The sequence below is a fragment of the Chionomys nivalis genome, chromosome 1 (assembly GCF_950005125.1).
Source record: "Chionomys nivalis chromosome 1, mChiNiv1.1, whole genome shotgun sequence".
Classification (NCBI taxonomy): domain Eukaryota; kingdom Metazoa; phylum Chordata; class Mammalia; order Rodentia; family Cricetidae; genus Chionomys; species Chionomys nivalis.
The window spans coordinates 162,608,520-162,621,153 of record NC_080086.1 but is presented as its reverse complement, the minus strand read 5'-3'; the positions used below and the strand labels follow the sequence as shown (position 1 = coordinate 162,621,153).

General features: G+C 38.6%; 1 pseudogene; it reads left to right on the top strand.

Annotated features, from left to right (window-relative positions):
• Positions 1–886: 886 nt before the first annotated feature.
• On the top strand, positions 887–12,057 carry LOC130889767 (40S ribosomal protein S10-like; annotated as a pseudogene).
• The last annotated feature ends 577 nt before the right edge of the window (positions 12,058–12,634 follow it).

Here is a 12,634-nt window from a genome sequence, read left to right as displayed (position 1 = left end):
TCTTTAATCATTTTCCAAGCATCACTAACATTTCAGTTTCTCTTCTTTTACACTCCCTTGACATCATTAACATTTACCCCATATCATTATAATGTAAGCCAAATGTTTATATCTAAAAGATTTTAATTGATTGAGGAACTTGTCAGAACTGATAAACAAGGAGAGGATGTACAGGCCAAAGACAATAGCAAAGATTTAGCATCACCAGTACCTCTCAGAGTCAGAGGTGACTTACTAAGTGTTTTAGCTGCTTATCCTGTTACTACCTCTGAAAAGCCAGCAAATATTCAATATCCAAAAAGATATACAGAATGCAAATGGAAACCTATATGTATGAAAGATCTAAAAGATATTAATCAGGCAGTAGTATCTTATGGCATGCATTCACCATGTGTGAGGGAGATAGTAAAGACATGGACTTCAAGAAATAAGGTTAGTCCACATGATTAGCTTCAACTAGTCTCAACTGTATTAGACCATGGTTCACAGATTCAGTGGAAGAGTTTTTGGAGAAAAAAAAGCTAAGGCCCTTAAATATCAAGGTAGAGTCAGAGGGTTTGAGGCCTCCCAAGATCAAATTCTTGGTGAGGGCCCTTATACTGATATCTATAGACAAGTTATATACAATGAACACATCTTGTCCGTATGCCATAAAGCAGCAGCCTTGAATGCTTGGGACATGATCCATGAACCAGGAAAAATAATTGAATCATATACTAAGGTTATTCAAAGCCCAAAAGAACCCTTTAGTGACTTTTTACATAGATTAACTAAAGCTGTACAAATAGGGGTAGCAGATCCAGAAGCTAGGTGAGTATTCATTGCAGCTTTTGCTTTTGAAACGCTAATTTAGATACTTGGGCCCTTAAAGGTCAGATCAGCACCAATGGATGAATGGATCCTACACAAAGCCAATATTGAGTTCTATGACAATAACACTGAGGCTTGGGTAGGAGAAGTGATTTTCAAAGGTATGAAAAGACATCAAAATACCAAATGATTTAATTGTGGTAGAATAGGCCATCTGAGAAGGGATTGTAGGCAGGGCATTCCTAGAAATAATGTTTCTTCTGTGAATCACCCAAATAGAAGGCCCCAAACTTCTGGGTTATGCAGAAGATGTAGCAAAGGCTGACACTGAGTGTAGAGCAAAAAGAGAAAAATAAGTCAACCCATTCCCATTGGGAAATTTCTTGAGGGGCCTATCGCAGGGCCCCAGATCAAACGTGTTCCAGTCATTCCCAGTCACTCTGGAGGACATGCTTCACCAGGAAAATCAGAAAATCCAATGTCTGTTATAAAAAAAAATGTACTGCTCTGAATGATAGAATAACCATGGAGGATGAATCAAAAATTCAAACAGAAAATAGAAAACATATATTTTGGCAGACTTCTATAAATGATCAAATATCAAAGTTGAGAGTATGTGTAAATAACATTATAATGAAAGGATTATTAGACACAGGTGCAAATGTGACTATTATTACTCCAGAATCAAGGCATCCTAATTGGCCTCTTCAGGAGGCAGATGTTCAGTTCTTATTGGAATTGGAACCCTTTCTCAGGTAAAAAACAAAGCATAAGATGGGTTGAGTGCATAGAGCCAGGACAGAGAGGAAAGCTGAGGCCATATGTGGCTAATATAGTAGTGAGTCTATGGGTTTGTGATCTGTTGCAACAATGGAATACCCAAATTAACATTCCTGCAGTCTCAGAAATGGACCATAAACCAACTCATGTTTCTGGGAAGGATATTATAAGGTACTGTAAAAAACAGTCACCAACCATTCAGACTATATAAAAACATAGAACAACTAGAAAAATTTCAGAGGTACCGAAATCCATACTTTTAAAATCATTAACTAAGAAACTTGTATGTGTTAAAAAAAAATGGCCTTTAACAATAGAAAATCTGCAGGCTTTAGAATCGCTGGTACAATGCAGATTCTTGCCCAAATGACAAACTTGTTGTATTGGAGGCAAATTCCATAATGAGTTTCTTTGATGCCCATCAACCTCTCTGAAGTAGTTGATGCTGCCAGAAGCAGACAAGTCTCACTGTTGAGAAAAGTTTAAGTGCTTAAAACATTTTAAATGCCATATTCTTTAGGCCTTTGAAAGGTTTGAAGAATACCTATCCATCTGAAATATATCTTTGTATATCTAGAAAACCTAACATGACTACAGTTTAATTATTATAGATGACTATCTATGAATCCACTATTTTCTTGTTCTATTTCAAGAATGTAATCACATAGAAATGGTGCATCTTAAAAAAAAGAATCATTGCTTTGGGAGAAAGATGTTATGGTGAGAAAATTTATAGAAAAATGTTTAACTGCTTGTGGGCTTCTAAAGGAAGCAGGTAACTTGTGATCTCAATGAGATTTCTTCTTAGGAAAACATTTTAATTTGGTTTTGGAAAATATGTAAGTTGTGGTTGCGAGATAATCTTTTATTGTAAAAAAATTTTTGTATTAGTGGCATAAAGGGATAAAAATAAGAAGGAAATGTTAAAGGGAAACCTCAGGGAAGAAATAAAAGGATAACATCAGGAAAGACATAGAAGGACAACAATGGGGTTGAAAACAACAGCAAACCTCAAGGTGGAAAAACAGAACAGAAAAAGAACAGAGTAAGAACAACTAGCAAAGAGAAAATAAAATGAAGAATTAAGCCTTGCACCTCAAACAAAGTTCCTGTGTGTGTCTGTGTGTCTGTCCAGTAGGTTGTCTACTCTACATCTCCTCTCCAGTATCTGCCTTGCTGGAGGCTAGGCCCCTTGGCAATGTCCACTAGTTATGGCGACACATTCTTTTCATCTCAGCACTCAGGAGGCAGAGGCAGGAGGATCTCTGTGAGTTCAAATCCAACCTGGTCTACAGTGTGAGTTCCAGGACATTCAAAGCTACATAGTGAAACCCTGTGTCAATTTTGCTTTGTTTTTCTCAAACAAGAATTATCAGCATCAACATGATTTTGATATTTCAGAGCACCCATCCCTGAAGTCTGGGCAAATAATATGAAAATCCCAAATGGGTGCTTGAAACTGGAGATAGTACCAAAACTTTCATATACTATTTTCTCACATATGCACATATTGATCTTATAGTTTAATCTACATGCAGAGTTTAATAAAACAAAAATAGAATAATCTGTAATAACAGCTATTTAAGTCAGAATCCTTTATTTTTATAACGTTTTAAAGTTCAATTTACTATTTTCAGACTTAGGTGTGGCAAAGGGGAACTACTCTATTTTCTCACAGAGAAAGATGATCATTGCAAAGACTGATTTTAATTTCATTTAATTTAAATCAAATTTTTAAATTAAATTTTTAAATTAAATTTTTAATTTAATTTTTAATTTAATTTTTAAATTTAATTTTTAATTTAATTTAATCACCCGTATGAGTGCGGGTTACAGTGGAGGCCAAAAGCATTGTATTCTCTGGAGCTGTAGCTACAAATTGTTATGCGATTCCTGACACGAATTCTGGGAATTGACTTGGGTCATATAGAAGAGAGATACATGTCCATATTTGCTGAACCATATCTACTTCGTGAATATTAATTTTTTATGAACAGCACCAAAGGAACTGCAATTCATATTCTAAGTCCTTTTATGTGTTGCTGTCAATGTATTATGGAAATAAATTCTTTTTTTTATTTTTTTATTGAAAAAAAAATTTCCGCCTCCTCCCTGCCTCCCATTTCCCTCCCCCTCCTCCTGCCCCTCTCCCCCTCCCCCCACTCCTCTTCTCCTCCCTCTCCAGTCCCAAGAGCAGTCAGGGTTCCCTGCCCTGTGGAAAGTCCAAGGTCCTCCCCCCTCCATCCAGGTCTAGGAAGGTGAACATCCAAACTGTCTAGGCTCCCACAAAGCCAGAACATGAAGTAGGATCAAAACCCCGTGCCATTGTCCTTGGCCTCTTGTCAGCTCTCATTGTCCGCCATGTTCAGAGAGTCCGGTTTTATCCCATGCTTTTTCAGTCACAGTCCAGCTGGCCTTGGTGAGCTCCCAATAGATCGGCCCCACTGTCTCAGTGGGTGGGTGCACCCCTCGTGGTCCTGACTTCGTTGTTCATGTTCTCCCTCCTTCTGCTCCTCATTAGGACCTTGGGAGCTCAGTCCGGTGCTCCAGTGTGGGTCTCTGTCTCTATCTCCATCCATCGCTAGATGAAGGTTCTATGGTGATATGCAAGATATTCATCAGTATGGCTATAGGATAGGGTCATTTCAGGTTCTCTATCCTCAAATGGCCAAAAGATACTTAAGGTCATGCTCAACCTCCTTAGCGATCAGAGAAATGCAAATCAAAACAACTTTGAGATATCATCTTACACCTGTCAGAATGGCTAAAATCAAAAACACCAATGATAGCCTTTGCTGGAGAGGTTGTGGATTAAGGGGTACACTCATCCATTGCTGGTGGGAATGCAAACTTGTGCAACCACTTTGGAAATCAGTGCGGCAGTTTCTCAGAAAAATTGGGATCAACCTACTCCTGGACCCAGCAATACCACTCTTGGGAATATACCCAAGAGATGCCCTATCATACAACAAAAGTATATGCTCAACTATGTTCATAGCAGCATTGTTTGTAATAGCCAGAACCTGAAAGCAACCTAGATGTCCTTCAATGGAAGAATGGATGAAGAAAGTGTGGAATATATACACATTAGAGTACTACTCAGCGGTAAAAAACAATGACTTCTCGAATTTTGCATGCAAATGGATGGAAATAGAAAATACTATCCTGAGTGAGGTAACCCAGACCCAAAAAGAAGATCATGGGATGTACTCACTCATAATTGGTTTCTAGCCATGGATAGGGGGCCACTGAGTCTATAATTTGTGATCCTAAAGAAGCTAAACAAAGAGGGTAAACCCAAGGAAAAACATATAGTTATCCTCCTGGCTATGGGAAATAGACAAGATTGCCAGGCAAAAAATTGGAATCTTGGGGTTGGGGTGGGATGGGGGTAAGGGAAGATGGGGAGAGAAAAGTGTGAAGGAGAGGATGGGGGGAACTTGGGAAAACGGGATGATTGGGGATAAAGGAAGGTTGGATAGGGGAGCAGGGAAACTCATATCTTAGTTAAGGGAGCCACCTAAGGGTTGGCAAGAGACTTGAACTTGGAGTGGCTACCAGGTGCCCAGGGCAATGTCCCCAGTTAGTTCCTTGGGCACCTGAGGATAGAGAACCGGAAATAAATTCTAAAATTGTGATAAATTCTAAAATTGTGATAAATTGCATTCCTTCACAGTTTTTGTGTGGATGTCTGAATGTTTACATCCGCTGGTGTTTTATATCAGCAAAGATCACCCCTGCACTACTATAGAGAAGTATTTTCCTCATCACTTCATTTCTTTTTTTTTGTTTTGTTTTGTTTTTTTTTTTGTTTTTTGAGACAGGGTTTCTCTGTGGTTTTGGAGCCTGTCCTGGAACTAGCTCTTGTAGACCAGGCTGGTCTCGAACTCACAGAGATCCGCCTGTCTCTGCCTCCCGAGTGCTGGGACATCACTTCATTTCTATCACCAGATAATGACTGTTAACTGAGATGCTGCACTCTAGACTCTGTGAGCACACAGTTACATGACACATCCAGGAATGGGGATGATTGCTTAATATGCAGAATAGAGAATACTGTAAACCCTTAAGAAATAATGCAACTTATGTACATTTGTAAGATTTTTAAAATAAGAACCAATAATTACTCTAATTCTTCAATCTTTTCACAACATCTATGATGTCTAAGAAACAAAAGACAAACAAAAACACATAAGACCACCTCTTTTCCAACCTATGAAATTCTTTACTTAAACGTATTTTTTTTAAAAAAAAATTGAGTTGAACTGTTTTAAACCATCTTCTCATGTCTTTGTTTCTGGTTGATATTTGTATGTATCTAAAGTGTTAAAAAGCCTTATCTCTTTAGTGTAGGCTAGAACAAAAGGCCCTGGCATCAGGGAGGCCGGGACTCAACTAGGACCACCGATATCTGTACAAACCAGGACAAGTTATGCAAGTCCTGCAACCCTAAGAGCTGCTGGTAAAACTGGAGTTCTGCACATTTGACTCCAATATTTTTAAATTTAAGTAGATCATACAAGCATAACAATTAGCAAGGAATCATAAATGAAAGCTATACTTACCTCTCGCTGTTTGGTTTTTGAGACAGCGTTTCACTGTTTAGACCTGGCTATCCTGGAACTCACTCTGTAGACCAGGCTGGCCTCAAACTGACTTACAGAGATCCGCCTGCCTCTGCCACCTGAGTGCTGAGTTTAAAGGCATGTACCACCACTGCCCGGCTTATCATTAGTTCTCTATGCCAACTTTCATATTCTACTTAAACCAACCCATAATGGTGAATAATTTCGAATGACCACATTATTTATATCAAAACCAGGAAGAAAGTCCTACCCAAACCTCACATATGAGTCCCGCATTACACTGTACTCCTCTTGACCTGCTTTCTTGAGAATAGTCAAGAGAAATGTTTCTCTATCAGTTTTGCTTGTTTCCATAGAAATTCTGTGAAGGTAGAAACAGTCTGGGTTATTACAGTGCATTGCAATAACAGTCTGGATTATAGCAGTGGACATACACAACTCAGCAAGAGATGATCCTATCCAAAACAGGCAAAGGACTTCAGATAATCTCCAAAGCAGACAAGTGGTTGATAGAACTTGAAGAGATCATTAGAGAAATAAAAATAAAAAACCATGAGACAACCTTTATCACTCATTAGGATGGCAAGCACCTTGAGAAGCAGAAGCAGGGAGATTTCTATGAGTTCAAGGATAGATAGCATGTTCTACACAGCAAATTCAAGGGCAGCCAAGTCAACATAATGAGACCCTGTCTGTGCTGGATGGTTTCATGTCAACTTGACAGAAACTAGGTGTCTGACAGGAAGGAACCTCAATTAAGAAAATGTGTCCATAAGATTGGCTTGAGACAAGCCTGTAAAATATTTTCTTAACTATTGAAGGAGCGGGACCAACCTGTTGTGGGTGGTGCCTTCCCTGGTCTGGTGGTCCTGGGTTATATAAGGAAGCAGGCTGAGGAAGCCAGGAAGAGCTAGTTAGCAAGCTGCACCTCTCCATAGCATCTACATCAGTTTCTGCCCTGTTTGAGCTTCTGTCCTGACTCCTTTTGGTGATGAACAGGTGTGGGAGTGTAAGCCAAATAAATCCTCTGCTCTGCAACTTACTTACTTTTGGTCATGGTGTTTCATCACAGCAATAGAAACCCTAACTAAGAAAATTGGTAGGGGGGTGCTGCTACATGTCTGACCATGTTTCTCTGAGGATTGTGGAAGGTCTTTACAACTTTGTGCAAGAAAAGCCACTGAATGTTCAGTGCGTGGTGAGCTGACCTGTAGAAGCTCGGAAGATAATGTGGAGGGCAATGCAGATGATGAAGACCTGGCTTGTGAAGTTTCAGAGGGAAGCATAAAGACTCTACCATGGCTAGTTTTATTTTGGATTAAGAATCTGTGATTCTGTGTCATTGGGAATGAAGAATTATATTGCTTAATAATATATCACAACTACTAAAAGGAAACCATTGCTTTGCTGGGATACTTGATACTGGCCAGTTGAAGCTGAGAAATTAGTAGTGATTAAGAAGAGACCAACATCACTGAAGTGAAATCTTCTGGGAAGTGTTTCCTGAGATCATACAGAAGCTGTGTTCCAGAGGTATCCAAGGTTGTACACACATGTGTGTATACACACACCAAATAATTAATTAATTTAAAAGTGATATATAGCTACTAAATATTTTGCATCAAAGTAGTACCCATCCCAAGAGGAGAGTTTAGCAAAAATCTCAACACTTTCCCACATGCCAGGCTTTATCTTGACTACCGTTTTGTATGGCCAAACACTAGCTTTTACTCGATTAAATGATTCTGAAACCAACAACTCAGAGCCTTAAAAGATGATGTGGCAAAGATCCGTTAACCCTTTCAGAAAAATCTGCCAATCCCTGTGAGGAATGAAGGAAAAGAAAATCATAAATTTGAAGTATTCTGACAACAAATTATGTATTCCCTTAATTCAAAATAATCTCATTATCAAAGTATACATTACCAAAGTCTTCTGATCTAAAAATATATTCTGCAAGAAAATTAATTAATGATGGGGTGAGAAAAAGCACCAATATTTCACATTCTAAATTAGTCCTATTTCCTGCCTATGAAGGAGGCACATAAGATGGTAATTTAATAATAGCCTCGGGAAATTCAGACAAGATAAAGCTACTTAGACTTGCTCAGCATGATTTAAAAAAGCAAATAAAGCAAATTTCTTCCATGTATTCTCCTTATCCCCAACCAAAATAGCGTTTTTTAAATCTGTGAAGTAGTATAAAACTTCAAAATAAAATGCACTCTGCTGTTAAGAAGGAGCTGCAGGTGGAATTAAACTATTTGTGGTGATAAATGGAAGTGCATTCCACTCCATTGGTAAAACAATTCTGTATTTATTTAAAGTAATACAGTGTTCATAGTGTTTGACATAATGCAATATGATGATTTTAAGGAAATAACAGCTTAGTTAAACAAGGACAGTTATACACTAAACAAATCCTAAAAGGTCTTACAAAGAAAATCTTACACACTACATCATTTATTTTCGATATAGACCATACATCACTGCACGATGAATGGGACAAAACAGAAATCCAAAGGGAGGGAGAGACTCTTAAGTAAACAAAAATGAAAACACAATACTGCATAAACCCTGGCACACAGTAGAATCAGTTCTGTGAAGATATTCACAGCTCTAATAGCCCACCTTTAAAACATGTAAGAGCACAAATAATGGACTTTAGTTCACAGTTCCAAAATTAGGACAAATAGAAATACATCAAACACAAACCCACTAGAAATAAATTACTTCAGCACACAGTTCAAAAATTAAGAAAAAACAAACAAATCAAACACAAACTCACTAAATCCACTAGAAGAAAAGTAACAACCAAAGCTGAAATATAAAATGCAGACATTTTCTTTGATCAAATCAACCATGCCTTCATGATCAAAGTTCTACAGACAATAGGACTAGAAGGAATAGTTCTTTATAAATAAAAACTAGACTCTTTAGATTTGATTTTTGGTTTTTTTTAAGGGGGCTTGTTTTGTTTACATAATTTCTCCTTGTATAGCCCTGGCTGTCCTGGAACTTGCTCTGTGGACCAGGCTGGCCTCAAACTCATACAGATCCACCTTCTCCCTCTGAGGTGCTGGGATTAAAGGTGTGTATGTACACCTATACAGAGCCATATCTCACCTTAAGAACTCAGGAACTTATGAACTCACTAACTCAAGCCCTACTGAACGACCAAACTCATGAATTCGCAGATGAAGGAATGAACTCATGACATCAGAAACTCAAACTCACTAATTCATGACCAACAGAACAACTAAACTCACAAACTCACGAACAAATGAATGAACTAACAAAGAACAAACTCACAAATGAATAGACAAATGAATAAACACAAGGTCCCAATTGAACTGATGAAATCTAAAGATAGCGTTTTGGCCATTTTTTCTGACAAATCTGTCTTCATGAGGAAATGAGATGGTCCCCAACAGACTGGGCATGCTATCTACCTTTTCTTTTTTTTCTTTCTTTCTTTCTTTCTTTTTTTTTTTTTCCAAATGTCATTGGTCAGTTTAAAAAAAAAAAAAAAAAAAAAAAAAAAAAAAAAAAAAAAAACCTTAAAATGATTCAAAGGTGTCTATTAACCGGTGACATAGTGTTCCTGCTTCCACTTGTCTCCCTCCTGTCATTTTGGGTGAAAAGACCGTGATAAAACCAAAGAAAACTGTATGGGTGCTCAGCCATAGTTATGTCTGGAGGAAGCCGGCGTCACAGGAATGTTCCTTTTTGTTATACATGGTGTAACCCTGGAAGTCGATTTGTTATAACAGGTAGAGCCAATGAGGCTACAGAAAGACAGAAGTGTAGAGGAAGAGCTATGAGTATTACAGAGTAGAATGAGGTGGAGGCTGGAAAGTTATCTCAATGGTTGAAAGCACTTGATGTTCTCCCAGAGGATCTGGGTTTGGTGTCCAGGACCCACACAGAGGCTAACAGCCACCTGCACTTCAGTTCCAGAGTAGGCAATGCCATCTTCTAGACTGCACACACCTGGGAAGCATGTGGTGCATCCATGTAACAAGCAGGCAGAATGCTCATAGACATAAAATAAGAAAATAAAATTGAGAGGGAGAGGGAGCAAGCACACACAGATGTGGTACAGGTTCAAGTTTCAACTAAGTTACAAAAAGAATTCCTTAGGCAGAAAACCCAGGGTTTCTCTTGCCACAAAATCTCAGAGTCATGCAACCAGTCTGAGTTACCTGTAACCAGACACCACAGAAATGCTCTCATTTACATAGAGAGAATTTTTAATGGGAAATGGTAAGCAAAGTTGCTCACCATAACCTTAAGAGGACTCATTTCAGATGGTTACCCAGAGAACAGAGACCAGTAAACTTGAAAACAAGTTTATTTTCTCAAAGTGTATCTCTTTCAGTCTTAAATAGCAGTGATCTATAGTATGATTTAGCTTGAAGTTCTGTTCTACAAATAGCATTTTTTAGAGACATAGAAGTGATAGAATATTCTAAATAAGAAAGATGTGGAGTCCCAAGTATAGATGTAATATAACAGCAGAGTTTATGGATATAGCTGCACTTCTATACAAAATATATGTAGATTTCTAATCTGCTTTTTAAAAATAATAGTGTAAGGTCAGCTACTTTGGCTTTCAAAAGAACATATATAAAATGTAATCTTACTTTCTTATTTGTTTTGTTTTACCAAACAAGTGTGTGTGTGTGTGTGTGTGTCTCTGTGTGTGTGTCTGTGTGTGTAGCCTTAGCTGTCCTAGAACTCACTCTGTAGACCAGGTTGGCCTTAAAATTAGAGATCCTCTCTTCCTATGTGCTGGGATTAAAGGCATGTACCACCACTGTCTGGCTACATTTTTATATTAATGTTTTAATCATTTCTGTTATCTGCCTTATTGCCTGGATATTTGGAGAACAGTGTCCCACAGGTCTAGACAGAAGACAATGGTCAGAGTTGTCCAATGATATTTAGTGTCCCAGACAGCATTATCATGGGTCCGAAAGACCTTTGGACTTTTGCCTGGTAGTGGAGTGAGCATGAAACTCACTGGAGAACAAAAGTGTCTTTCCTTTGTGACTAAGTTTGAGTTTCTTTTTGAGAGAGGAGCCATGCTTGTTGTTAGGGTGACTCAGGTCTATCACTAATCTCAGATTTGGAGCAAAGGCAACTGTGGGAGGAGCCACTGCTCAGGTGCACTAAATTCTTACTTCCACAAGGTGGCACACCACACCTGGTATGCACATCCTCATTTCCTCAGGACCAGCACAGGGAGCCATCTGGCTGGAAGAGATCACCTCTGTACCACCCTTCTCTTTCCTACTTGTTTAGTGGAACCATGGAGCACACTTATACACACGGAGCTGCGGTCAGCATGGAGGGAAGTGGTGTTTTATTCCTTCTCACTGGTGTGAATTAGAAGTTGGCATGGCTCCAGCCTTCATCTCGGACCTTGCAGCTGCAGCTATGTTAATGCCTAAAGGACCAGATTACCATCTGGGAACTTTTTAAGGAAGGAGTGATGGTAGCCAAGAAAGATGTCCATTTGCCCACACACCCAGAGATGGCAGACAAGAATGTACCCAGCCTTAACGTAATGAAGGCTGTGTAGTCTTGAAGCTAAGTGAAGGAGCAGTTTGTCTGGAGACATTTCTATTGGTGCCTTATGAACGAGGGCAACCAGGATCTCGGAGATGACCTCCATTTACCTCTGGAGAGCGAGCCTGCCACCTTGTGCTATAGCTATCCTAAAACCGGCAGGCCTTGGTCCAAAGGTCTAGAAGTCAAAAGACGGGAAGTAGACAGAGACACCTGCAGAAGGGGTGCTGTGCTGGGGCTGACTCAGCAACTGAATTCCAGTTTAGAGGCAGTTCTGGTCATGGAACATGGTCAACCACCTCGGTGAAGTTAGATATTGTGTCGTATTGAATAAACTTTAAAGAAAATTAAGTTGGCATGGGGCCCTGTTCTATTGTGTAATGTTATATTGAAGGTTTTTTTTGATACTTACTAATGTAAAGGCATAAGAATGAAAATGACAGAGGTAAATCTTTTTTATCTGAAGTTAGTATGACAGCATTTATGAAAACCCTAAGGACATCAATGAAAAAGCCACTACCAAGAATAATTTCAAGCAGATTGACCACAAATTATTTTGCATGAACTGTAGAAAAAAATAAAATCAAAAGCATATGCTAATGAGTACTGAACAAAAAGACTGCATGAATTTTTAAAAATGTGTTTTTGTAATTACTCAATGTGTGTGTTCCTACATTTTGTATGGATATGTAAAGGCATGTATGTCTCTATGACATGAACAATGTAAAATTGTCTCTTAGAATAAAAAGTAATGTCAGGAGATGTGAGAAAAGGGAGGATAATAGCCCCTGAATATCTCTGCTTTTACATTGTGATCATGTTCAGAATTGAATTTGTTAAGTGAGCATGCTTAGGAATAGGCAGAACTCTATAAGAACGTGCCC